This window comes from Ranitomeya imitator, chromosome 1 (assembly GCF_032444005.1).
Source record: "Ranitomeya imitator isolate aRanImi1 chromosome 1, aRanImi1.pri, whole genome shotgun sequence".
Taxonomy (NCBI): domain Eukaryota; kingdom Metazoa; phylum Chordata; class Amphibia; order Anura; family Dendrobatidae; genus Ranitomeya; species Ranitomeya imitator.
The window spans coordinates 592,362,949-592,389,023 of NC_091282.1; the positions used below are offsets into that span (position 1 = coordinate 592,362,949).

The 26,075-nt window shown below is 51.5% G+C and overlaps 1 protein-coding gene and 1 long non-coding RNA gene across 2 annotated transcripts in view; one reads left to right on the forward strand and one right to left on the reverse strand.

The window, feature by feature from the left end:
- Window positions 1-24,770, reverse strand: part of LOC138680672 (acyl-coenzyme A thioesterase THEM4-like) — a 108,887-nt gene extending 84,117 nt beyond the window's left edge. The window contains exon 1 of the mRNA XM_069767981.1: window positions 24,722-24,770. The gene's annotated coding sequence lies outside the window, so the exon portion shown is untranslated. The remainder of the gene's footprint in view (window positions 1-24,721) is intronic.
- Window positions 5,550-13,933, forward strand: LOC138680682 (uncharacterized). The gene is made up of 2 exons (XR_011321730.1): window positions 5,550-5,644; window positions 12,409-13,933. It is a non-coding gene; the product is annotated as an uncharacterized lncRNA (long non-coding RNA).
- Window positions 24,771-26,075: the final 1,305 nt, after the last annotated feature.

Here is a 26,075-nt window from a genome sequence, read left to right on the forward strand (position 1 = left end):
GGACCTCTGCTCTCCCGGTGTGTATGTGGCTGAGGGGCCCCTGCTCTCCCGGGGTGTATGTGGCTGAGGGGCCCCTGCTCTCCCGGGGTGTACGTGGCTGTGGGGCCCCTGCTCTCCCGGGGTGTATGTGGCTGAGGGGCCCCTGCTCTCCCGGGGTGTACGTGACTGAGGGGCCCCTGCTCTCCCGGGGTGTACGTGGCTGAGGGGCCCCTGCTCTCCCGGGGTGTACGTGGCTGAGGGGCCCCTGCTCTCCCGGGGTGTACGTGGCTGAGGGGCCCCTGCTCTCCCGGGGTGTACGTGGCTGAGGGGCCCCTGCTCTCCCGGGGTGTACGTGGCTGAGGGGCCCCTGCTCTCCCGGGGTGTACATGGCTGAGGGGCCCCTGCTCTCCCGGGGTGTATGTGGCTGAGGGGCCCCTGCTCTCCCGGGGTGTACATGGCTGAGGGGCCCCTGCTCTCCCGGGGTGTATGTGGCTGAGGGGCCCCTGCTCTCCCATGATATATAAGCCAAAGGAACCCCTTCTCTCTCGTAATGTATGTGGCTGAGGGGCCCCTGATCTCCTGGAATGTATAAGATTGAGAGGTCCCTGCTCTCCCGGGGTGTAAGTGGCTGAGGGGCCCCTGCTCTCCCGGGGTGTACATGGCTGAGGGGCCCCTGCTCTCCCGGGGTGTATGTGGCTGAGGGGCCCCTGCTCTCCCATGATATATAAGCCAAAGGAACCCCTTCTCTCTCGTAATGTATGTGGCTGAGGGGCCCCTGATCTCCTGGAATGTATAAGATTGAGAGGTCCCTGCACTCCCGGGGTGTACGTGGCTGAGGGGCCCCTGCTCTCCCGGGGTGTACATGGCTGAGGGGCCCCTGCTCTCCCGGGGTGTATGTGGCTGAGGGGCCCCTGCTCTCCCATGATATATAAGCCAAAGGAACCCCTTCTCTCTCGTAATGTATGTGGCTGAGGGGCCCCTGATCTCCTGGAATGTATAAGATTGAGAGGTCCCTGCTCTCCCGGGGTGTATGTGGCTGAGGGGCCCCTGCTCTCCCGGGGTGTACGTGGCTGAGGGACCTCTGCTCTCCCGGTGTGTACGTGGCTGAGGGGCCCCTGCTCTCCCGGGGTGTATGTGGCTGAGGGGCCCCTGCTCTCCCGGGGTGTACATGGCTGAGGGGCCCCTGCTCTCCCGGGGTGTATGTGGCTGAGGGGCCCCTGCTCTCCCATGATATATAAGCCAAAGGAACCCCTTCTCTCTCGTAATGTATGTGGCTGAGGGGCCCCTGATCTCCTGGAATGTATAAGATTGAGAGGTCCCTGCTCTCCCGGGGTGTAAGTGGCTGAGGGGCCCCTGCTCTCCCGGGGTGTACATGGCTGAGGGGCCCCTGCTCTCCCGGGGTGTATGTGGCTGAGGGGCCCCTGCTCTCCCATGATATATAAGCCAAAGGAACCCCTTCTCTCTCGTAATGTATGTGGCTGAGGGGCCCCTGATCTCCTGGAATGTATAAGATTGAGAGGTCCCTGCACTCCCGGGGTGTACGTGGCTGAGGGGCCCCTGCTCTCCCGGGGTGTACATGGCTGAGGGGCCCCTGCTCTCCCGGGGTGTATGTGGCTGAGGGGCCCCTGCTCTCCCATGATATATAAGCCAAAGGAACCCCTTCTCTCTCGTAATGTATGTGGCTGAGGGGCCCCTGATCTCCTGGAATGTATAAGATTGAGAGGTCCCTGCTCTCCCGGGGTGTATGTGGCTGAGGGGCCCCTGCTCTCCCGGGGTGTACGTGGCTGAGGGACCTCTGCTCTCCCGGTGTGTACGTGGCTGAGGGGCCCCTGCTCTCCCGGGGTGTATGTGGCTGAGGGGCCCCTGCTCTCCCGGGGTGTACATGGCTGAGGGGCCCCTGCTCTCCCGGGGTGTATGTGGCTGAGGGGCCCCTGCTCTCCCATGATATATAAGCCAAAGGAACCCCTTCTCTCTCGTAATGTATGTGGCTGAGGGGCCCCTGATCTCCTGGAATGTATAAGATTGAGAGGTCCCTGCTCTCCCGGGGTGTAAGTGGCTGAGGGGCCCCTGCTCTCCCGGGGTGTACATGGCTGAGGGGCCCCTGCTCTCCCGGGGTGTATGTGGCTGAGGGGCCCCTGCTCTCCCATGATATATAAGCCAAAGGAACCCCTTCTCTCTCGTAATGTATGTGGCTGAGGGGCCCCTGATCTCCTGGAATGTATAAGATTGAGAGGTCCCTGCTCTCCCGGGGTGTATGTGGCTGAGGGGCCCCTGCTCTCCCGGGGTGTACGTGGCTGTGGGGCCCCTGCTCTCCCGGAGTGTATGTGGCTGAGGGGCCCCTGCTCTCCCGGGGTGTACGTGGCTGAGGGGCCCCTGCTCTCCCGGGGTGTACGTGGCTGAGGGGCCCCTGCTCTCCCGGGGTGTACGTGGCTGAGGGGCCCCTGCTCTCCCGGGGTGTACGTGGCTGAGGGGCCCCTGCTCTCCCGGGGTGTACGTGGCTGAGGGGCCCCTGCTCTCCCGGGGTGTACGTGGCTGAGGGGCCCCTGCTCTCCCGGGGTGTACATGGCTGAGGGGCCCCTGCTCTCCCGGGGTGTATGTGGCTGAGGGGCCCCTGCTCTCCCGGGGTGTACATGGCTGAGGGGCCCCTGCTCTCCCGGGGTGTATGTGGCTGAGGGGCCCCTGCTCTCCCATGATATATAAGCCAAAGGAACCCCTTCTCTCTCGTAATGTATGTGGCTGAGGGGCCCCTGATCTCCTGGAATGTATAAGATTGAGAGGTCCCTGCTCTCCCGGGGTGTAAGTGGCTGAGGGGCCCCTGCTCTCCCGGGGTGTACATGGCTGAGGGGCCCCTGCTCTCCCGGGGTGTATGTGGCTGAGGGGCCCCTGCTCTCCCATGATATATAAGCCAAAGGAACCCCTTCTCTCTCGTAATGTATGTGGCTAAGGGGCCCCTGATCTCCTGGAATGTATAAGATTGAGAGGTCCCTGCACTCCCGGGGTGTACGTGGCTGAGGGGCCCCTGCTCTCCCGGGGTGTACATGGCTGAGGGGCCCCTGCTCTCCCGGGGTGTATGTGGCTGAGGGGCCCCTGCTCTCCCATGATATATAAGCCAAAGGAACCCCTTCTCTCTCGTAATGTATGTGGCTGAGGGGCCCCTGATCTCCTGGAATGTATAAGATTGAGAGGTCCCTGCTCTCCCGGGGTGTAAGTGGCTGAGGGGCCCCTGCTCTCCCGGGGTGTACATGGCTGAGGGGCCCCTGCTCTCCCGGGGTGTATGTGGCTGAGGGGCCCCTGCTCTCCCATGATATATAAGCCAAAGGAACCCCTTCTCTCTCGTAATGTATGTGGCTGAGGGGCCCCTGATCTCCTGGAATGTATAAGATTGAGAGGTCCCTGCACTCCCGGGGTGTACGTGGCTGAGGGGCCCCTGCTCTCCCGGGGTGTACATGGCTGAGGGGCCCCTGCTCTCCCGGGGTGTATGTGGCTGAGGGGCCCCTGCTCTCCCATGATATATAAGCCAAAGGAACCCCTTCTCTCTCGTAATGTATGTGGCTGAGGGGCCCCTGATCTCCTGGAATGTATAAGATTGAGAGGTCCCTGCTCTCCCGGGGTGTATGTGGCTGAGGGGCCCCTGCTCTCCCGGGGTGTACGTGGCTGAGGGACCTCTGCTCTCCCGGTGTGTACGTGGCTGAGGGGCCCCTGCTCTCCCGGGGTGTATGTGGCTGAGGGGCCCCTGCTCTCCCGGGGTGTACATGGCTGAGGGGCCCCTGCTCTCCCGGGGTGTATGTGGCTGAGGGGCCCCTGCTCTCCCATGATATATAAGCCAAAGGAACCCCTTCTCTCTCGTAATGTATGTGGCTGAGGGGCCCCTGATCTCCTGGAATGTATAAGATTGAGAGGTCCCTGCTCTCCCGGGGTGTAAGTGGCTGAGGGGCCCCTGCTCTCCCGGGGTGTACATGGCTGAGGGGCCCCTGCTCTCCCGGGGTGTATGTGGCTGAGGGGCCCCTGCTCTCCCATGATATATAAGCCAAAGGAACCCCTTCTCTCTCGTAATGTATGTGGCTGAGGGGCCCCTGATCTCCTGGAATGTATAAGATTGAGAGGTCCCTGCACTCCCGGGGTGTACATGGCTGAGGGGCCCCTGCTCTCCCGGGGTGTACATGGCTGAGGGGCCCCTGCTCTCCCGGGGTGTATGTGGCTGAGGGGCCCCTGCTCTCCCATGATATATAAGCCAAAGGAACCCCTTCTCTCTCGTAATGTATGTGGCTGAGGGGCCCCTGATCTCCTGGAATGTATAAGATTGAGAGGTCCCTGCTCTCCCGGGGTGTATGTGGCTGAGGGGCCCCTGCTCTCCCGGGGTGTACGTGGCTGAGGGACCTCTGCTCTCCCGGTGTGTACGTGGCTGAGGGGCCCCTGCTCTCCCGGGGTGTATGTGGCTGAGGGGCCCCTGCTCTCCCGGGGTGTACGTGGCTGTGGGGCCCCTGCTCTCCCGGGGTGTACGTGGCTGAGGGGCCCCTGCTCTCCTGGGGTGTACGTGGCTGAGGAGCCCCTGCTCTCCCGGGGTGTACGTGGCTGAGGGGCCCCTGCTCTCCCGGGGTGTACGTGGCTGAGGGGCCCCTGCTCTCCCGGGGTGTACGTGGCTGAGGGGCCCCTGCTCTCCCGGGGTGTACGTGGCTGAGGGGCCCCTGCTCTCCCGGGGTGTACGTGGCTGAGGGGCCCCTGCTCTCCCGGGGTGTACGTGGCTGAGGGGCCCCTGCTCTCCCGGGGTGTACGTGGCTGAGGGGCCCCTGCTCTCCCGGGGTGTACGTGGCTGAGGGGCCCCTGCTCTCCCGGGGTGTACGTGGCTGAGGGGCCCCTGCTCTCCCGGGGTGTACGTGGCTGAGGGGCCCCTGCTCTCCCGGGGTGTACGTGGCTGAGGGGCCCCTGCTCTCCCGGGGTGTACGTGGCTGAGGGGCCCCTGCTCTCCCGGGGTGTACGTGGCTGAGGGGCCCCTGCTCTCCCGGGGTGTACGTGGCTGAGGGGCCCCTGCTCTCCCGGGGTGTATGTGGCTGAGGGGCCCCTGCTCTCCCGGGGTATACAGGCTGAGGGGCCCCTGATCTCCTGGAATGTATAAGATTGAGAGGTCCCTGCACTCCCGGTGTGTATGTAGCTGAAGTGTCCCTGCTCTCCGGGGGGGGGGGGAATACAAGGTTGAGGTGCCCCTGATCACCCGGGATGTGTGTGGCAGAGGAGACCCTGCTCCCGGGATGTATGTAGATGAGGGGCCCCTGCTCTCCCGGGGTATATGTGGCCGTGGGGCGCCTGTGTTGCTGGGGTGAATGAAGATGGGGGACCCCTGAGCTCCCGGGACTGCGGTGTGTGGTTGGGTTTACGGCTCTGAACGTTTCTCTCAGTGACATAGACGGCAGCAGGGATAATCGCGGACTGTGCAGCCATCGTCTGCTCCAGACACCTCACCTGAGGAGCGCCTAAATTTATTAGAGTTGATTTCTTGGGGAGGAGTGATGTGATGGTATGGTAAATGCTAGAGTGTATGGGCTCCTTCCAGGTGTGACGTCATTTCCGGGGGCGTGTCCTATCGGGAGGGGGCGTGTTTCAGTCACATCATAAAGGCGGCAAAGCAAAGCAGCATGATTATAGCTTGTGGACGCCATGGTACATGGAGGTTAGTGGTTTCAGGGTGAAAGAAATGCTACTTGCTGATCGCTTTTGGGGGGAGGCTCTGTGGTGGGCGACCTGCTTGTCTGTGTGGGGGGACCCCTGTGGTGGGCTTTTTGGGGGGTGGCACCGCTGCTGTTGTGGGGGACCCCCGTGGAGGGCTTTTTTTGGGGGGGGCACCGCTGCTGCTGGCTGTTGTGGGGGACCCCCATGGTGGGCTTTTTGGGGGGGTGCCGCTGCTGCTGTGGGGGACCCCCCTGGTGATCTTTTTGGGGTGGCACCGCTGCTGTTGTGGGGGACCCCCGTGGAGGGCTTTTTTTTGGGGGGGCACCGCTGCTGCTGGCTGTTGTGGGGGACCCCCATGGTGGGCTTTTTGGGGGGGGTGCCGCTGCTGCTGTGGGGGACCCCCCTGGTGATCTTTTTGGGGGGCACCGCTGCTGCTGTGGGGGACATCTGTGGTGGGCTTGTGGGGGGGCACCGCTGCTGTGGGGGACCCCTGTGGTGGGCTTTTGGGGGGGCACTGCTGCTGCTGGCTGCTGTGGGGGACGGGGACCCCTGTGGTGGGATTCTGGGGAAAATACTAAAACCCTATGTGTCATATTAGTCTATACCTATGGTAGATTTTTTTACAGTGTGCGGGAAATCAGCAATTCCGCAGAATTAATGAACATGTTGCTTTTTTTTTCCTCGATTTGTTTTTTTTTGGCGGAAAAAAATCGCAACATTTGCACAAGTTTTGCGGATTACATTGAAATGATTGGGAACCATATGTAAGCGTTTTTTTCACGTTTTTATCGCATTTTTATAGAAAAAAACCGCGAAAAATACGGAACGTGTGCACATAGCCTTACAACTCCCTTCTCTGTGTACCTGAACAGAGAGGGAGGGGGATGTTTTGAGTGAGATAATATTAAGGCTAGGTTCTCATTTCGTTTTCGGGTGAGCGCTAACAGACAGCGTTGCACGGCGAAATTAACGCCGTGCAACGTTTCCGTTAGTGCTCCCATTGCCAGCAATGTTAAAGCGCATTGCTAGTGCGTGCCATTTTCGGCACGCGCTAGCGATGTGCCGTTCTTTTGTGGCGCGCCTCGGACGCTGCTTGTAGCTAGCGGGGACATTTAACGCGACCCCTAAAAAGACATTGCGTTAGCGCAATCCACTAGCGCTTAGCGCTAAACGGATTGCCCTGACGCAATGAGAACCTAGCCTAATATTGTTTACCTTGAGATAGTTTATAAACCCTCCTCTCACACATCCAGTACCCAGCAACCACAGAATGCAGAGTAAGTGGACATGCTGGCTGGGGCATATCTTAAGGTACCGTCACACTCAGCAACTTTACAACGAGAACGACAACAATCCGTGACGTTGCAGCGTCCTGGATAGCGATCTCGTTGTGTTTGACACGCAGCAGTGATCTGGATCCCGCTGTGCCATCGCTGGTCGGAGCTAGAAGTCCGGAACTTCATTTGGTCGCTAGATCGGCGCGTATCGTCATGTTTGACATCAAAAACGACTACGCCAGCAACGTTTTACATGGAGCGAGAACAATAAGCGAGTCGCCGTTACGTCACTGGATCGCTCCTGCATCGTTCTGTTTGACGTCTCTACAGCGACATAAACAGCGACGCTCCAGTGATCGGCTCGTTGTCTATATCGCTGCAGCGTCGCTATGTGTGACTGTACCTTACTGAAGTCAAGCATCAACACCAGGCTCTCCCATCATCACTTTGGTAAGAATTACGAATAACGGTTTTAAGCTCCGTTTTTTTTATTGGAATAAGTTCATATTAGTACAACAACGTTATCTTCCAAGTTTCATTAAGATCATTTTAGGGATTCAGTCGTTATGCGCCATTTTCTGCCATACCTATGCCTACAGTGTTATCACGGTTGGAAACGGAAAAACGGTTTTGAGCTCCGTTTTTTTTATTGGAATATGTTCATATTAGTACAATGACGTTATCATTAAGATCTTTTTAGGGATTCAGTCTTTATGCGCCATATTCTGCCATACCTATTCCTATGGTAGTTTTTTTTCTAAAGTTGAATTTTTTGAATCTATTTTTTCTTTCCACTTCACTATTTAAAAATAAATTAGCGGAGGTTAAACTTTAATTGCGTTTTCCACAAGGCAAACCCATACATTTCTATATAGTAACTTTACATTTGAAATAAACACTGAATCCCTAAGTATATCTTTATCGAAAATTTTTGCCTTAGGCCGACCTCACACCTGCGAGTTTTACAGACGTATGAGCGGTTCATAAAATACGGATTGCATACGGTACAATGCTTCTCTATGGCCCAGCTCCTATCAGCCGTGTTTTACTGATCCGTATTATACGGTCTTCTACGGCCATAGAAAATTGCAGTATGCTGCGTTTGTCACCGTATTGCGCAAAAAATCCACTAATGAAAGTCTATGGGGGCCAGAAAAATACGGATTACACACGGACCAACAGTGTGACTTGCGAGAAATACGCAGCGGTGTTAGAGAGAAAAGCCGGAAATTCAGTGCGGTGTACAGTAAAATCACACTGACAGCTTACAGTAGAATAGGTGGAATAAATGTGTACACATAGAATAGGTGTATATATATATATATATATATGTAGATATACTAGATGGTGGCCCGATTCTAACGCATCGGGTATTCTAGAATATGCATGTCCACGTAGTATATTGCCCAGCCCACGTAGTATATTGCCCAGCCCACGTAGTATATTGCCCAGCCCACGTAGTATATTGCCCAGCCCACGTAGTATATTGCCTGTGACCACAACGTCATCACAGGTCCTGCGCTCATACCAACCCTGGGACCGGAAGCTGCCGTGGACTACAAGGGGCCCTCAGAAAGGTGAGTATATTTTTATTTTTTTAAATGTGACAAACCTGGCTGGGCAATATACTACGTGGCTAGGCAATATACTACGTGACTGGGCAATATACTACGTGTGCTGGGCAATATACTACGTGGCTGGGCAATATACTACGTGGCTGGGCAATGTACTACATGGCTGGGCAATATACTACGTGGCTGGGCAATATACTACGTGGCTGGGCAATATACTACGTGGCTGGGCAATGTACTACGTGGCTGGGCAATGTACTACGTGGCTGGGCAATGTACTACGTGGCTGGGCAATGTACTACGTGGCTGGGCAATATAGTACGTGGCTGGGCAATATACTACGTGGACATGCATATTCTAGAATACCCGATGCGTTAGAATCGGGCCACCATCTAGTGTGTGTGTATATAGATATATATATATATAGATATAGATATAGAGACATTTATCTTAGCTATTCTAACCTGTCAGTGTGATTTTACTGTACACGGCACTGAATTGCCGGCTTTTCTATAGAACACCGCTGCGTATTTCTCACAAGTCACACTGCTGGTCTGTGTGTAATCCGTATTTTTCTGGCCCCCATAGCGGCCCTGCACTTAGTAACCCGATATTTACCCTGGTTACAGGTGAACACATCGCTAGATCGGCGTCACACATGCCGATCCAGCGATGACAGCGGGTGATCAGCGACCAAAAAAAAGGTCCTGATCATTCCCCACGACCAACGATCTCCCAGCAGGGGCCTGATCGTTGGTCGCTGTCACACATAACGAGATCGTTAGCGGGATCGTTGTTACGTCACAAAAAGCGTGACGTTGCAACGATATCCTTAACGTTATCGTTGTGTGTGAAGGTACCTTAAGGCAAACATTTTCGATAAAGATATACTTAGGGATTCACTGTTTATTTGAAATGTAAAGTTATTATATAGGAATGTATGAATTAACATTGTTGAAAACAGAATTACATTTTTAAGCTTTGTTTTTCTTGCTGGAAAAAGTTCATATTAATGACAAACTTATTTTCAAAGTTTCATCAAGATCTTCTTAGGGATTGTGTTTATTTCAAATTTAAAGTTACTATATAGAAATGTATGGGTTTGCCTTGTGGAAAACGCAATTAAAGTTTAACCTCCGCTAATTTATTTTTAAATAGTGAAGTGGAAAGAAAAAATAGATTCAAAAAATTCAACTTTAGAAAAAAAACTACCATAGGAATAGGTATGGCAGAATATGGCGCATAAAGACGGAATCCCTAAAAAGATCCTAATGAAACTTGGAAGATAACGTCGTTGTACTAATATGAACTAATTCCAATAAAAAAAACGGAGCTCAAAACCGTTTTTCCGTTTCCAACCGTGATAACACACTAGGCATAGGTATGGCAGAAAATGGCGCATAACGACTGAATCCCTAAAAAGATCTTAATGAAACTTGGAAGATAACGTTGTTGTACTAACATGAACATATTCCAATAAAAAAAAACGGAGCTCAAAACCGTTATTCCGTTTCCAAAAAATTTGACCCCTACATTCATGTATTGCAACTTTATGTCAAATACATATGTAAATAAATTGGTTACTCTGCTTCAAATGGAGTGAAGTGGAAAGGAAAACTAAATTAAGAAAATGAAACGGTAAAAAAAAATCTAAAATAGGCAGAGATGAATACGACTAAAATATCTACCATAGGCATAGGTAAATTTGCCACATAGGGTTTTAGTATGCACCGGATTCTGGGGGGTGGCGCTGCTGCGGGGGACCCCTGTGGTGGGCTTTTTGGGGGGGCACCGCTGCTGCTGTGGGGGACCCCTGTGGTGGGCTTTTTGGGGGGCACTGCTGCTGGCTGCTGTGGGGGACCCCTGTGGTGGGCTTTTTGGGGGCACTGCTGCTGGCTGCTGTGGGGGACCCCTGTGGTGGGCTTTTTGGGGGGACGCTGCTGTGGGGGACCCCTGTGGTGGGCTTTTTTGGGGGGGCACCGCTGCTGCTGTGGGGGGACCCCTGTGGTGGGATTTTTGAGGGGGCACCGCTGCTGGCTGCTGTGGGGAACCCTGTGGTGGGCTTTTGGGGGGGCACCGCTGCTGCTGTTGGGGACCCCTGTGGTGGGCTTTTTGGGGGGCACTGCTGCTGGCTGCTGTGGGGGACCCCTGTGGTGGGCTTTTTGAGGGGGCGCGGCTGCTGTGGGGGACCCCTGTGGTGGGCTTTTTGGGGGACGCTGCTGTGGGGGACCCCTGTGGTGGGCTTTTTGGGGGGGCACCGCTGCTGCTGTGGGGGACCCCTGTGGTGGGCTTTTTGGGGGGCACTGCTGCTGGCTGCTGTGGGGGACCCCTGTGGTGGGCTTTTTGAGGGGGTGCGGCTGCTGTGGGGGACCCCTGTGGTGGGCTTTTTGGGGGGACGCTGCTGTGGGGGACCCTTGTGGTGGGCTTTTTGGGGGGGGCACCGCTGCTGCTGTGGGGGGAACCCTGTGGTGGGCTTTTGGGGGGGCACCGCTGCTGGCTGTTGTGGGGGACCCCTGTGGTGGGCTTTTGGGGGGCACCGCTGCTGCTGTGGGGGACCCCTGTGGCGGGCTTTTTGGGGGTTACCTGCTGCTTATGGGGTGACCCCCTATGGTGGGAACCCTGTGGTGTGATTTGAGGGCGACTTGCTTGCGGGGGACCACTTTTAGTGGGGGCGACCTGCTAGTGGGGGGGGGGTGACCTACTAATGGCTATTGATGGGGCCCCTGTGGTGGGCTTTGGGGGTGACCTGCTGCTTACAGGGAGGACCCCATTTAGTGGGGGCAACCTGCTGCTGGCTATTGGGGGGACCCCTGTGGTGGGGTTTGAGGGCGACATTCTTGTGGTCGAGTTTTGGGGGGCGGGACCTGCTGTCTATGTGGGGGGGACCCCTGTGGTGGGTTTTGAGGGTGACCTGCTTGTGGTGGGATTTGAGGGCGATCTGCTTGTGGGATGTGGGGGTTTGTGCTGGGTGGGTGGTCCGCATCTGGGCGTTTGTGCTGGGTGGGGGGGTCCGCATCTGGGGGGTTGTGCTGGGTGGGGGGTGTTTGCTTCCGATGGGGGTTTGTGCTGGGTGGGGGGTCCGCATCTGGGGGTTTGTGCTGGGTGGGGGGGGTGTCCGCTTCTGATGGGGGTTTGTGCTGGGTGGGGGGGTCCGCTTCTGATGGGGGTTTGTGCTGGGTGGGGGGGTCCGCTTCTGATGGGGGTTTGTGCTGGGCGGGTGGGGGTTTTCCACTTCGGGTGGGGGTTTGTGCTGGGCGGGTGGGGGTTTTCCACTTCCGATGGGGGTTTGTGCTGGGGGGGTGGGGGGTTTCCACTTCCGATGGGGGTTTGTGCTGCGGGGGTGAGGGTTTTCCACTTCCGATGGGGGTTTGTGCTGGGCGGGTGGGGGTTTTCCACTTCGGGTGGGGGTTTTCCACTTCCGATGGGGGTTTGTGCTGGGCGGGTGGGGGTTTTCCACTTCCGATGGGGGTTTGTGCTGGGTGGGTGGGGGTTTTCCACTTCCGATGGGGGTTTGTGCTGGGCGGGTGGGGGTTTTCCACTTCCGATGGGGGTTTAAATGTCCGGGTTTATGCTGGGGGGTAAGCTGGGGTGGCATCCGATGGGGGGTTTCTGATGGGATTTACGGTTGGGGCAGGGGGCGTCATATGGGGATTTACGCTGTGGGGGGAGGGAATGTCTGGTGGGCTTTGGATTTATCCTGTGCGGTCCTCTGGTTGATATGGGGGGGGGCTAATGCTTCATTGGGGTACACAAAAAAACATGGGTGTATGCTGCTTATGCTATGTCCAAAAAAGGGCACAAAACTAATCCGTTTTAGCTTAATGTCAGTAGGAGGCACATGGGTCTGGACCGCCCAGCCCAGTTTCTGCCTTAGGTTTTGTTTTTTTATTAACGATTTTCCCTTTTTCTTTTTCCAGATGCGGCTTTTGAGGGCGACAGTGGAATTGTCACTCTAATCTCCCACCTAGAATTGTCACTACCATATCATCTGTGGTCTACGAGGCAAGGCCCTAACACATCAAGTGTTTCGGGCTCCCCGGAGGACGGTCCATGCCTTGAATCCCCCTACCCTCTCGCCCCCCCAGAGCCAGATAGAGTAGGGAGGGAAGGTGAATTCGTTATGTGCCAGCCGCCGAAAAGTCTTCATCCAGGTTATTCTATGCCCATCTTCATCATCGGACTGCGAAGAAGGATTTGTGATCTTCGGGCCAGGTGTATCCTACTAGGCAGTGAGGAGGCTACTTTAAAAAAAAAAAAAAAAAAAAAAAAAAGATAGGACAAAAATGTCCTAGTTTTCCCCTGAGCAATATGGACGTCTCCTGGGGAAGCCTTCCTATTCATGCAGCCTCCATGTTTTCCAGAGGCTCCTGTGACCCTGCTCTTAAAATATCCAGACTTCGGTCTAGGCCTTCTCTGGTGGACGGTCCACACTGCCAGCTCCCTGAACAATCATGCACGCCAACTTTCTAGTGCGTCCTAATATCAGTTTGAGTACTTCACTTCTGCAACAGAGGACTAAAGTCTGCCTCCCAAGAGATCTGCTGTTCAATTTTGGTTGTTTTGGAAATGTTCTGTCCAAAAAAACGACGGGACAACTCTGACCCACCAGGAAAAGACGAGACCTTCCTTTAGTCCAGCCCTCTCCTAGCATCCATGAACCCACCAGCACTGGTCTGCTAGGCCTGGATCTAGCAGACTTTCTTCGACATGATGGGCCGTTCCCACCTTGGATGTTTCTCAGGGTCGGCTGCCGTGTCCTTCACTATTCAAGGCCGGTATTATGATCTCTGGTCCGGGACACCGAAATCTCAGACTTCGGAGGCAGGCCTGGGGGGGGCAGAGCCACATACCAAACCGACAGTCCTGCCCGCATGCACCAACAGCATATTACAGTTTTACAATACTTTAGAAATACATAAAATCAACATACATAAAATCAAATTAAAAAAAAAAAAAAAAAAAATTAATTAACTGGTTCATGCAACTTTACATGAACACCCAAGCCTTACACTATGGCTGGTCCGAATAACTATAGCAATTGTTACCATCCACCTCTCGTGTCTCCCCTTTTCCTCATAGTTTGTAAGCTTACGAGCAGGGCCCTCACTCCTCTTGGTATCTGTTTTGAACTGTATTTCTGTTATGCTGTAATGTCTATTGTATGTACAAGTCCCCTCTATAATTTGTAAAGCGCTGCGGAATATGTTGGCGCTATATAAATAAAAATTATTATTATTATTAAACAAGCAAAGGCATAAAGTTATTCACTGCAAAAAAATGCAGTTTGATAAAATTAGAAATGTTTCCATATCTAATGTTAAAATGATATTTATCCAGTATTTCTATAAGTAAAAGTCTGATATTTCTGTGGGAAAATGGTAATTTTTTACCTCTTAAACCAATTCTAAAGGTAAATAAAACAGTGCTCTGATTAAGTCTCCACATTGTATTTTAGCCTTTCATTTCATGCGTAGGGCAGGACAAGACCATGATGTATCTGTATAACCCATGTAAGGTGCTATAATAACAGCCTTAGGCCGGTTTCATACGTCGGTGGCTCCGGTACGTGAGGTGACCCCCCCCCCCCCCCCCCCCCCCCCGCTGTTAATAAAATACTTACCCGACTCCCTCGCTGCTTACTCTCCTGGCCGCAGCTTCTCCTGTATGAGCGGTCACGTGGTGCCGCGCATTACAGTGATGAATATGCGGCTCCACCTCTTCCTTCAGCTCCACCTAGGGTATGCAGGATGCATGCAGACATATCTTTAACATTGGGTACGCAGGACAAGCGGATGCCTCCGCATGCGTTGTTTAGACGCTGCGCCGACCGCAACATGTTGCGTTCAACTGAGTTCAGCGCATCGTCAAAACGACGCAGGCCTGCGTACCCAATGTTAAAGATAAAGGACGTAGGCGGAGTTGAAAGAAGAGGTGCAGCAGTGGGTGGGGCTCAACGGAGGAAGAAGGCTGCCGGACGCTGGTGTGAAACCAGCCTTAGACTACTTTCACACTTGCGTCGTGCACCGCACGTCGCTATGTGACGTTGCGGCGCACCGACGCAAGCAGCAAAAGCGCCGCACAACGGGGGCAGCAGATGCATTTTTCCAGCGCATCCGCTGCCCCATTGTGAGAGGCGGGGAGGTGGGGGCAGAGCACCGGCCGTGCATGCGCAGTCGGAAAAAGCGGACCGTCTGCAGCAAAAAACGTTACATGTAACGTTTTTTGCTCCCGTCAGACCGCCACAACACGGCGCAATCGTCGCACGACTGTTGCAACGTGTGTCAATGCGTCGCTAATGTTAGTCTATGGGGCAAAAACGCATCCTGCAGACAACTTTGCAGGATGCGTTTTTTTTCCCCTAAACGACGCATTGCGACGTATTGAAAAAAAACGCTAGTGTGAAAGTAGCCTTAGACAGGTAAACCACTTTTGAAACAATATTCACTTGTGCAAGCACTTAACCCCTTAGTGACGGGGCCAATTTTTAAAAATCTGACCAGTGTCACTTTATATAGTAAGGCTAGGTTCACATTGCGTTAGGGCAATCTGTTTAGCGCATAGCGCTAACACAATGTCTTTATAGGGGTCGCGTTTGTAGTTCCCGCTAGCGCAGATCCCCGATCTGCGCTAGCGAGGAACGCACATCGGACGCTGCAAGCAGCGTCCGAGGTCCGTCACAAAATAACGGCACATCGCTAGCGCGTGCCGAAAATGGCATGCACTAGCGATGCGCTACAGAGAAAAATCACATTGCTGTCAATGGGTGCGCTAACGGACCCGTTGCATGGCGTTAATTGCGACAATTTCGCCGTGCAACGCAGTCCGTTAGCGTTAACCCAATGTGAACCTAGCCTAATAACTCTGGAATGCGTCAACATATCCCATTGACTTTGAGATTTTTTTTTTTTTTGTGACATATTAGACTTTAAGATAATGGTAAACTCGGGTTGATATGTTTTGCTTTATTTTGTAAAAAATCAGAAATGTTAGAAATTTAAAAAAAATAGAAATTTTCATATTTTGAATTATTTTCCCTTTAAGGCAATAATCACAGGTGGCAACGCGGAGGAGGGGCGACGCTAGGGTCCCTATAAAATAGCCTCAGGCCACCACCATTATACGGGTTGGTCCTATCCATCTGGGGGACCGAGAGAAGAGTAACAAGAGTGAGGACCCTATGGGAGCTAATGCACGTAGGGACCTACTACGTTACTGTGCGCAAGGGGTAGGCTACTGATTTCCACCTGGATAAGGGGACTCTGGAATTGCCCTCAGACCGGCCGGACTCTGCCTACCCTGTGATCCGGCACTCTGGACTGTGGATGCTGAAGCCTTCAGTGAGGCCGGCCTCACACTAGCGAGTTTTACGGACGTAAGAGAGGTGCAGAAAATATGGATTGCATACGGTACAATGCTTCTCTATGGCCCAGCCGTATTTTACTGATCCGTATTATACGGTCTTCTACGGCCGTAGAAAATTGCAGCATGCTGCGTTTGTCACCATATTGCGCAAAAAATCCGCCAATGAAAGTCTATGGGGGCGAGGAAAATACGGAATACACACGGACCCACAGTGTGACTTGCGAGAAATACGCAGCGGTGTTCTATAGAAAAGCCGGCAATTCAGTGCGGTGTACGGTAAAATCACACTGACAGCTTACAATAGAATAGGTAGAATAAATGTGTACACATAGTATAGGGGGGTGTGTGTATATGTGTGTAATATATATATTTCTCTAGTCACCTTCCACGACAGCCACTTCGGAGGATGTCTTCCCCGCCCTAATAGGGGACAGGAACACAAGAGGTTAAATTCCCCTTCCTGCACCGCCAGTGTTTTCCTGTCCCCTATGGGGCATGAAGAGATTCCGAAGGGGCTGCCGTGGCCGGCGACGGAGCTCCTCTTACCAGTAAAGCCGGGCGGCTTGAAGGTCGGGCTTCCCTCCTCGGATATGCCGCTCCAGTCTCCTCTCTCTGAGGGACTCGGGACCTTCCCGCCCCTCCGGCGCTCCCTTCGGGAGTAATGCGGGGCGGTGATGTGCTTGCCGGGGGCCTCCTGCAGCCCCCCGGTTCCCTCCTCCCATGGCTGCGGTGCTGGAGGTGGCGCGCGTCCCGGGCTGTGGCCGGAGGCCTGATGACTTCCGGGTTAACGCGCGACATTTCCGGTTCATAAAGGAAGCGCTCTATGGAGCGCACGCCGGCCGGCAATGGCGTCTAGCAGCAAAAGCACGCCATACAGACAGCGTTTTGGGGGCGTTCCAGGACCCTACCCCAATCGGGCCACACGTGGGGGGAGGAGCACTACACGCTGGGACCACCGATCCTTTATAAAGAGATCCGGGTAGCAAGGTAAGCTGTCTGACTGTTACACTGACGGACATGGACGGTGACAGACCCCCTTGCTCTGCATCTGCAGATGCCAGCGTTCCCCCTCCTACCAAAGTAAGTAGCAGGTGTCGGGCCCAGCTATCCCTTATATACATATGTGCATGCGTGTATATATGTAGATATATACCTCTAAGTGGCTTAGCTAACCCTCTCTCTCATAGGGAGAAAAGGTTTCCGACCCTAAAAAGTCAAGCCGCAAATGTAAAGTGTGTACGGCCAGACTCCCATCAACATACGGGAAAAAGCTCTGCCAATCCTGTACGGATGAGGTCCTACGCGCTGAACAACCCTCGCTGTTGGATAGCATTAGATCCCTCATTAAAGATGAGGTCCATTCTTCTATGGCTACCTTCTCTCAGATGTCGGTGCCTCAGCCACCCCCTCCAAAAAAGAGGAAAAAAGCCCCAGTAGAATCCGACCCGGACTCGGGAGAGATCCAGTCCTCAGGTTCAGAGGATAACTGGGAAAACGAAGGCTCCACTTCTACCCCCACTTGTAAATCAGAAAACAAGAAATATTATTTTAGTTCTGAGGACATGAGTGACCTAATCGGTTTAGTAAGAAGCACCATGGGGGTAGAGGATGAAGAAGTTACACTCACAGTACATGATGAGATGTTTGAGGGTCTGAAACCCAAAGATCAAAAGGGGTTTCCAGTGCATAAGAATTTACGAGATCTAATTCTGCATGACTGGGACCTCCCTGAAAAAGGTCTGACTGTACCATCGGAACTAAAAAACCGATACCCATTGGATGGTGATAACTCCTTATGGGAGACCCCGAAAGTGGATGCTCAGGTGTCTAAGGTAACTAAAAAAACTGCCCTTCCCTTTGAGGACTCTTCGCAACTCAAGGATCCGATGGATCGTAAAATAGAGAGTTTATTAAAAAAGTCCTGGGACACCTCAACAAATCTGCTGAAGTCTAATATAGCCTCTACTTGCGTGGCCAGATCTCTATTTATCTGGCTACGCAAACTTGAGGATCACTTGACTCAAGGCACCCCAAGAGAGGAGATTTTAGACTCCCTACCCTTACTACAGAAAGCAACGGGGTTCCTAGCCGATGCTTCTGCTGAATAGGTTCGAGTAGCCGCAAAAGCTGCCGTTCTCTCTAACTCGTCCAGGAGATCACTCTGGATAAAATCCTGGGGAGGCGATTTTGTCTCCAAGTCCAAATTATGTAGCATACCCTTTCAGGGTCATAATGTATTTGGACCCGTTCTGGACGATATTTTGGATAAGGCGGCAGATAAAAAGAAATCTCTCCCTGAGCAGAAAATCCCCAAAAAACGCTTTTTTCGTCCCTCCCGTGATCAATCCTCACAGAGAGGAAAAGGCAAAACGGGAAGGTGGAGTTATCCTAAGGGAGGCAGGGGAAAAAATATCCTGGCCCCTCAGGCCCAGCAAACCCCAGATAAGCAATGACTGTACTCCGGTCGGGGGTCGACTCTCACGATTTTTCACCGAGTGGCAAAACATCTCCACAAATCAGTGGGTCCTTCGTACCATTCAAGAGGGATTAAAAATAGAATTCGTGAGACCACCCCCACAATGCTTAAAAATAACCTCCCTTCAAAACCCAGATCTCCAAAACTCATTGTTACAAGATCTACAAAAACTGATGCAATCAAATGTGATTTCTCAGGTGCCGAAGTTAGAGGAAGGACGTGGTCATTATTCACGCCTTTTTCTAATAACCAAGCCGTCGGGGAAAAACAGAATTATCATAAATTTGAAACCCTTAAACGAATCAGTCCGATACAGGAGATTCAAAATGGAGACAGTCAAATCAGTAATCCCCCTCATCGGTCAAAATTGGATGATGGCGACTGTGGACCTGAGGGATGCGTATTACCATGTGCCAATCCATCCAGAGCACAGGAAATTCCTCAGGTTCGCAGTCTCCAAGGGTCACCAAATCAAACATTTTCAGTTCAATGTTCTCCCCTTCGGCATATCTTCGGCCCCTCGGGTTTTCACAAAGATTATGGCGGAAGCAATAATCTTCATCCGTCAACAGGGAATATGCATAGACCCGTATCTAGACGACCTGCTTATCATGGCTCCATCTGCCTCCCGTCTGGAAACAGATGTATCAAAGTCCCTAGAAATATTACAAACCCTGGGTTGGATCCCAAATCTGGAGAAATCGGAGGTCCATCCCTCCACAAGAAGGAAATTTCTGGGGGTGCTACTGGACTCGGATGTAAGAACATCTTTTCTACCCAAAGATCATCAAATCAACCTTGTCCGCAAGGTAACCAAGTTCAGAGGCCAGCGTGCACCGACCCTCAGAGAATCGATGTCTGTACTAGGGTCCCTGACCGCATGTATACAATCGGTGTCCTGGGCCCAGGCTCACACACGAACTCTCCAAACTTATGTTCTCCTACACTCCAGGAGACGACAGACTCCATTGAGTCAGAAAATATTTCTCCCTGGCCATGTGAAATCAGCTCTAAAATGGTGGCTAGATTACCAAAATCTCCAGAGAGGGGTCAGCTGGGACCACCTTCCCCTAAAAACACTCCGCTCAGATGCCAGCAAAAGAGGCTGGGGTGCGGTGGTAGAGGGTTTCCACTTTCAGGGACAATGGACATCAAACATCAGCAGCAGCTCAAATTTAAGAGAGTTGAAAGCTGTGGAGGAGGCCCTAAAGGCATCATCGGCACTGATCAAAAATCATCACGTTCGTATTTACTCGGACAATATGACCACAGTAGCCTATCTACGACACCAGGGGGGGACAAAGTATGCCTCTCTAAAAGAAGTGGCTGCAAGAATATTTTTCTGGGCAGAGAAAAACCTATCGGTCACAGCAGTTCATCTGAGGGGATTGGACAACACTCAGGCGGATTTCCTCAGCAGGAAGGACGTTCATCCGGGAGAGTGGTCCCTGGACCAAGCAGTGTTCCAGTCCCTAACCGAAAAATGGGGTACTCCAGAGGTGGATTTATTCGCCAACAGGCAAAATACGAAGGTAGAAACATTTTTCTCCCTTCATCACAAAGACAAGGCACAAGGAATTTTCACACCAGTGGAGATTCAACCTTGCATATGCCTTTCCTCCCATTCCCATGCTGGCGAAAACTCTGCAAAAAATCAGGACAGACGAAGTGACCACAATCTTGATTGCCCCATTGTGGCCCGGGAGGAGTTGGTACGGCGCCCTATTAGATATGGCCCTGGAAGGTCCCTGCCTTCTACCTCAAAAGACCGATCTCCTACACCAGGGTCCTCTACTACATCCGGACCTAAACAGATTGAACTTGGCTGCATGGCTACTGAAGCCACAATCTTAAAAGCTAAAGGACTCTCAGATGACGTAATCCAGACCCTTCAAAAAAGCAAAAAGGCGGTAACCAATGCCATCTAACATAGTAACATAGTTAGTAAGGCTGAAAAAAGACATTTGTCCATCCAGTTCAGCCTATATTCCATCATAATAAATACCCAGATCTACGTCCTTCTACAGAACCTAATAATTGAATCTACACTAAGGTCTGGAAAAAATTTTCGTCCTGGTGCTCCCCAGAAGTTCCAGACCCCTTCAATCCTGATATAGCGAGGATCTTACAATTTTTACAGAAGGGCTTGGACATAGGCCTTACTTCTAGCACACTCAAAGTGCAAGTATCGGCCCTTAGTAGCTTTTTTGACTCGAATTTAGCCAATCACCGCTGGATCAAGCGATTTATGACAGCCGCATCCAGAATTCGTCCTACACTCCGTAATAAGGTACCCTCCTGGGACCTCAATACTGTACTTAACGCACTAACCCAGGATCCATTTGAACCCCTGGATACCATAACCATAAAAAACGTAACTTTAAAAACAGTCTTTCTAGTCGCAATCACGACAGCTAGACGTATTGGTGAATTACAGGCCCTGTCAATACAGGAACCCTATCTAACGGTCACTGCGGATAGCATTGTACTAAAGCTAGACCGGTCCTTTTTACCTAAAGTGGTCTCGAATTTCCATAGAGATCAGGACATTCTACTACCTTCCTTTTGCCCAAACCCCTCCAACCCTAAAGAACAGACCTTCCACACCTTGGATGTTCGCAGGGTGGTCCTATTTTACTTACAGCAAACTGAAACCTGGCGAATTGATCAAAATTTATTCATTCAGTTCTCGGGACGAAATAAGGGAAAGAAGGCGGCAAAAAACACCATCGCAAACTGGTTCAAACAGTCTATTTGCTTAGCTTATTCATCGCAGGGACTGGATCCACCTGCCTCTCTGAAAGCACACTCTACCCGAGCAATGGCAACATCGTGGGCAGAGAGGGGGAATGCCTCATCAGAGCAGATATGCAGAGCCGCCACCTGGTCGTCCATCCATACGTTCACCAGACATTACCGGCTAAATAGGGATTTAACGTTTGGCAGACGTGTTCTGCAGGCTGTAGTCCCTCCCTAGAGAAATTAGCTGTTGGTACTACTCCGAAGTGGCTGTCGTGGAAGGTGACTAGAGAAAATGGAATTATTCTTACCATTAATTCGGTTTCTAGGAACCTTCCACGACAGCACTAATTTCCCTCCCTACCTGATATTCTTATTGGATGATTCCTGCACTTTTGTGGTAACTATACATGCTACTGTGACCAGGAAAACACTGGCGGTGCAGGAAGGGGAGGGGTATTTAACCTCTTGTGTTCCTGTCCCCTATTAGGGCGGGGAAGACATCCTCCGAAGTGGCTGTCGTGGAAGGTTCCTAGAAACCGAATTAACGGTAAGAATAATTCTATTATATGTCATTGAGACACATATATGTATATATATTAATATTTCATCCAGCGCGAGATAGCTTTAAAGCCGGTAATTCAATTGTCGGCTTTTGCTATCTCCTTCCTAAACCCGACATGATATGAGACATGGTTTACATACAGTAAACCATCTCATATCCCCATTTTTTTTTGCATATTACACACTACTAATGTTAGTAGTATGTATGTGCAAAATTTGTGCGCTCTAGCCATTAAATTAAAGGGTTAAATGGCGGAAAAAATTGTTGTGGGCTCCCGCACAATTTTCTCTGCCAGAGTAGTAAAGCCAGTGACTGAGGGCAGATATTAATAGCCTGGAGAGGGTCTATGGTTATTGCCCCCCCCCCCCCCCCCCCCTGGCTAAAAACATCTGCACCCAGCCACCCCAGAAAAGGCACATCTGGAAGATGCGCCTATTCTGGCACTTGGCCACTCTCTTCCCATTCCCGTGTAGTGGTGGGATATGGGGTAATGAAGGGTTAATGTCACCTTGCTATTGTAAGGTGACATTAAGCCAGATTAATAATGGAGAGGCGTCAATTATGACACCTATCCATTATTAATCCAATTGTATGAAAGAGTTAAAAAAAAACACATTATTAAAAATTATTTTAATGAAATAAACAGTTTGTTTTAATATTTTATTGTTCTCCCAATCCACCTGAAGACCCTCGCTCTGTAACAAAGGAAAAATAATAAACCAACAATATACATACCTTCTGTCACCACCTCGCGGTCCGGGGCGCCTACCTTCTCTTCCCCGCCTGTTCTTACCTCCTCCGGTCCTGTCCTGAGCCAGCAGGGTCATGCTCCGGTCGTCCGCCGGCGCTCCGGGGTCCGTCCCTGCAGACATGCTGTCCGGGTTCTTGCTCCCTTGTCTGCTGCACTTCCTCCTTCCTCTCCCTCTCCTAGGGAGTGCATAGGGGGCGGGCAGGCCAGCTCTCTGGCTTCTTAAAGGGCCAGCTCGACCTTACTCACCGCCCCTCCTCCCGGCCTATCACTTTGAGGCTGGAGGGATAAAAGGATCTCAGTTACTTCTGGTCGCCGCCTGGGCAACTTCTACTATCCTGAAGTTGCTTTTCCAGGTCTGCTCTAAGCTAGTCTTTCCAGTCTCATTTCCCTGACTTACTCTGTGTACCTTTTTCCTTAGGTTCGAGCCTGGACGTCTCAGCAACTCTAGTTCCTGCCTCCTAGGTCGGTTTTACACAGGTAACTGTCTCATCGGACCCTCTATTGGTGGTCAAGGGGAAATCCCTGTATAGGGGTCACTCCAAGCCTTGGACTCCTTAGAGGTTCTCAGGTGTTTTGGTCCTGTGGCCTTCCTTTGGGGAGTCTTCCTAGTATATTGGTATTTTTGTACAATAAAGCTTTTGAACCTGCTTTCCTAGTCTGGCTCTCCCTTCCTGGTATCAGCAATCGTTGTACTTGCGGTCCAGTGGGTCCACCCGATAGATCCATATATAGGGCGTCACACCTTCCGATGATCTGTAACGTCCCACGATGTAAATCCATCTGAAGGGGTTAAAATATTTTACAGGCAGGAGCTCTGCTATAATGCAGCTGTGCTCTTGCCTGTAAAACCCCAGGGAATGAAGGTAATTTAGGTCAATGACCTGTAGTTACCTTCATTCGTGGTGAGGCGCCCTCTGCTGGTTGTCCTCATATGAACTCGAGCCTGGGAGCTTTCCAGGAAAGTTCCCACGCTCGAGGGACATCCAGCAGAAGGCGCCTCACCGCGAATGAAGGTAACTACAGGTCATTGACCTACATTACCTTCATTCCCCGGGGTTTTACAGGCAGCACAGCTGCATTATAGCAGAGCTACTGCCTGTAAAATATTTTAACCCCTTCAGATGGATTTACATCGTGGGACGTTACAGATCATCGGAAGGTATGTATATTGTTGGTTTATTATTTTTCCTTTGTTACAGAGCGAGGGTCTTCCGGTGGATTGGGAGAACAATAAAATATTAAAACAAACTGCGTGTTTATTTCATTAAAATAATTTTTAATAATGTGTGTGTGTTTTTTTAACCCTTTCATACAATTGGATTAATAATGGATAGGTGTCATAATTGACGCCTCTCCATTATTAATCTGGCTTAATGTCACCTTACAATAGCAAGGTGACATTAATCCTTCATTACCCCATATCCCACTGCTACACGGGAATGGGAAGAGAGTGGCCAAGTGCCAGAATAGGCGCATCTGGGGTGCAATAACCATGGACCCTCTCCAGGCTATTAATATCTGCCCTCAGTCACTGGCTTTACTACTCTGGTGGAGAAAATTGCACGGGAGCCCACGCCAATTTTTTCTGCCATTTAACCCTTTAATTTAAAGGGAACCTGTCACCCCGTTTTTTCAAGAGGAGCTAAAAATAGCGTTAAATAGGGGCAGAGCTGAGCTTTACATTAGGCTGGAGTCACACTAGCGAGTTTTACGGACGTAAGAGCGCAGATAATACGTCCGTAAAACTCGCCAAACAAACGGCACAATTATTCTCTATGCCCCTGCTCCTATCTGCCGTATTTTACTGATCAGTATTATACGGCTTTCTTCGGCGGTAGAAAATCGCAGCATGCTGTGTTTGTCACCGTATTGCGCAAAAAAACGCCAATGAAAGTCTATGGAAGCCCCAAAAATACGGATTACACACGGACCAGCAGTGTGACTTGCGAGAAATACGCAGTGGTGTTAGAGAGAAAAGCCGGCAATTCAGTGCGGTGTACAGTAAAATCACACTGACAGCTTACAATAGAATAGGTAGAATAAATGTGTACACATAGAATAGGTATATATATATATATATATATTGTGGGACTATAGCTCATCAGGGATCTCTGCTTTGGCCCAAGCAGGTGGCTATGGAGTCACAACGAACAATAGCAGGCTAGCGAGTTCCACACAGGTATGTGTCAGGTGTATTTATTGTACACATTTGCCGTACAATGTTACACGTGCCAAACATGAAATAAAATGTCTAAAGCCGTCTGGCCACTAACTAACAACAAGATAGTAACTGCAAAATAAACCTACACAACAAGAAAGAAGTTTGTGCAACCTTACTGTGTCAGCTTCCCAGACCAGCAGATGAGAGACTGAGATCCCAGCAGTTCCTGATTATATATGCGGAAGCAAAAGCTGGATTGTATGTGTGGAAGGGAAGCACCAGAGCTTTCAGGCTGATCACTAAAGAAACCAGGACCGGATTACAGAGAAATAAACAGCTTCACAATCAATACCGTGATACAAATGAAATGAAACGGGGAGAAACATCTAGTACTTCTCCCCTTTGCACCTCACATACCCCCTTCCTTTGTTCGAGCCTGTAGGGTCGGACACGATGAGTCACTAAGCAGTGTGTTCTGGATAACGCATCTGCATTCCCGTGCGCTGCGCATGCCCTGTGCTCAACGGAAAAGTTAAAAGGTTGTAATGCCAAGAACCAGCGTGTCACCCTCGCATTGCCCTCTTTTGCGCGGGACATCCATGTTAGGGGTGAATGGTCCGTTACTAGCCTAAATTGGCAACCTAGTAAATAATAGCGTAAGGTGAATAAGGCCCATTTCACAGCCAGGGCTTCGCGCTCAACCACGCTATAATTCTTTTCTGCCCTGGTAAGCTTCCTGCTCAGATAGCTTACTGGGTGTTCCTCGCCATTCACTTCCTGTGACAACACTGCACCGAGGCCGACACCAGAGGCGTCCGTTTGGACAATAAACTCCCGTTTAAAGTCAGGGGCAACCAACACTGGTTGGTCACAGAGGACCGTTTTCAAATACTGAAAGGCCTTCTCTGCTTCTGCGTTCCACTTTATTGTGATAGATTTCGAGCCCTTGGTAAGCTCTGTGAGAGGGGCCGCGATGGTGGCAAAATTTTTAATGAAGCGCCTATAATAGCCAACGATCCCTAAAAAGGCTCCGACCTGTTTTTTGTTGACCGGTCGTGGCCAATTCTGAATAGCGTCCACTTTATTGGTCTGTGGCTTTACGACTCGCCCTATGCTATATCCCAGATAGCGAGCCTCTTCCAATCCCAAGGTACATTTCTTAGGATTGGCAGTTAACCCAGCAGTTTTTATCGAGTCTAAGACGGCTTGTACTTTTGACAAATGTGTGTCCCAGTCATCACTAAAGACAATGATATCGTCCAAGTATGCGGACGCATACTGGACGTGGGGTTTAAGGACAATATCTATTAGATGTTGGAAGGTGGCTGCAGCACCATGCAACCCAAATGGCATATCACGGTACTGGAACAGTCCCTGGGGCATTACAAAGGCCGTTTTCTCTTTTGCTGAATCCGTGAGGGGAATCTGCCAATAACCTTTTGTTAAGTCGATAGTAGATATGTACCTGGCCGAACCCAGTCTCTCTATAAGTTCATCAACTCTCGGCATCGGGTAGGCATCGAATTTCGA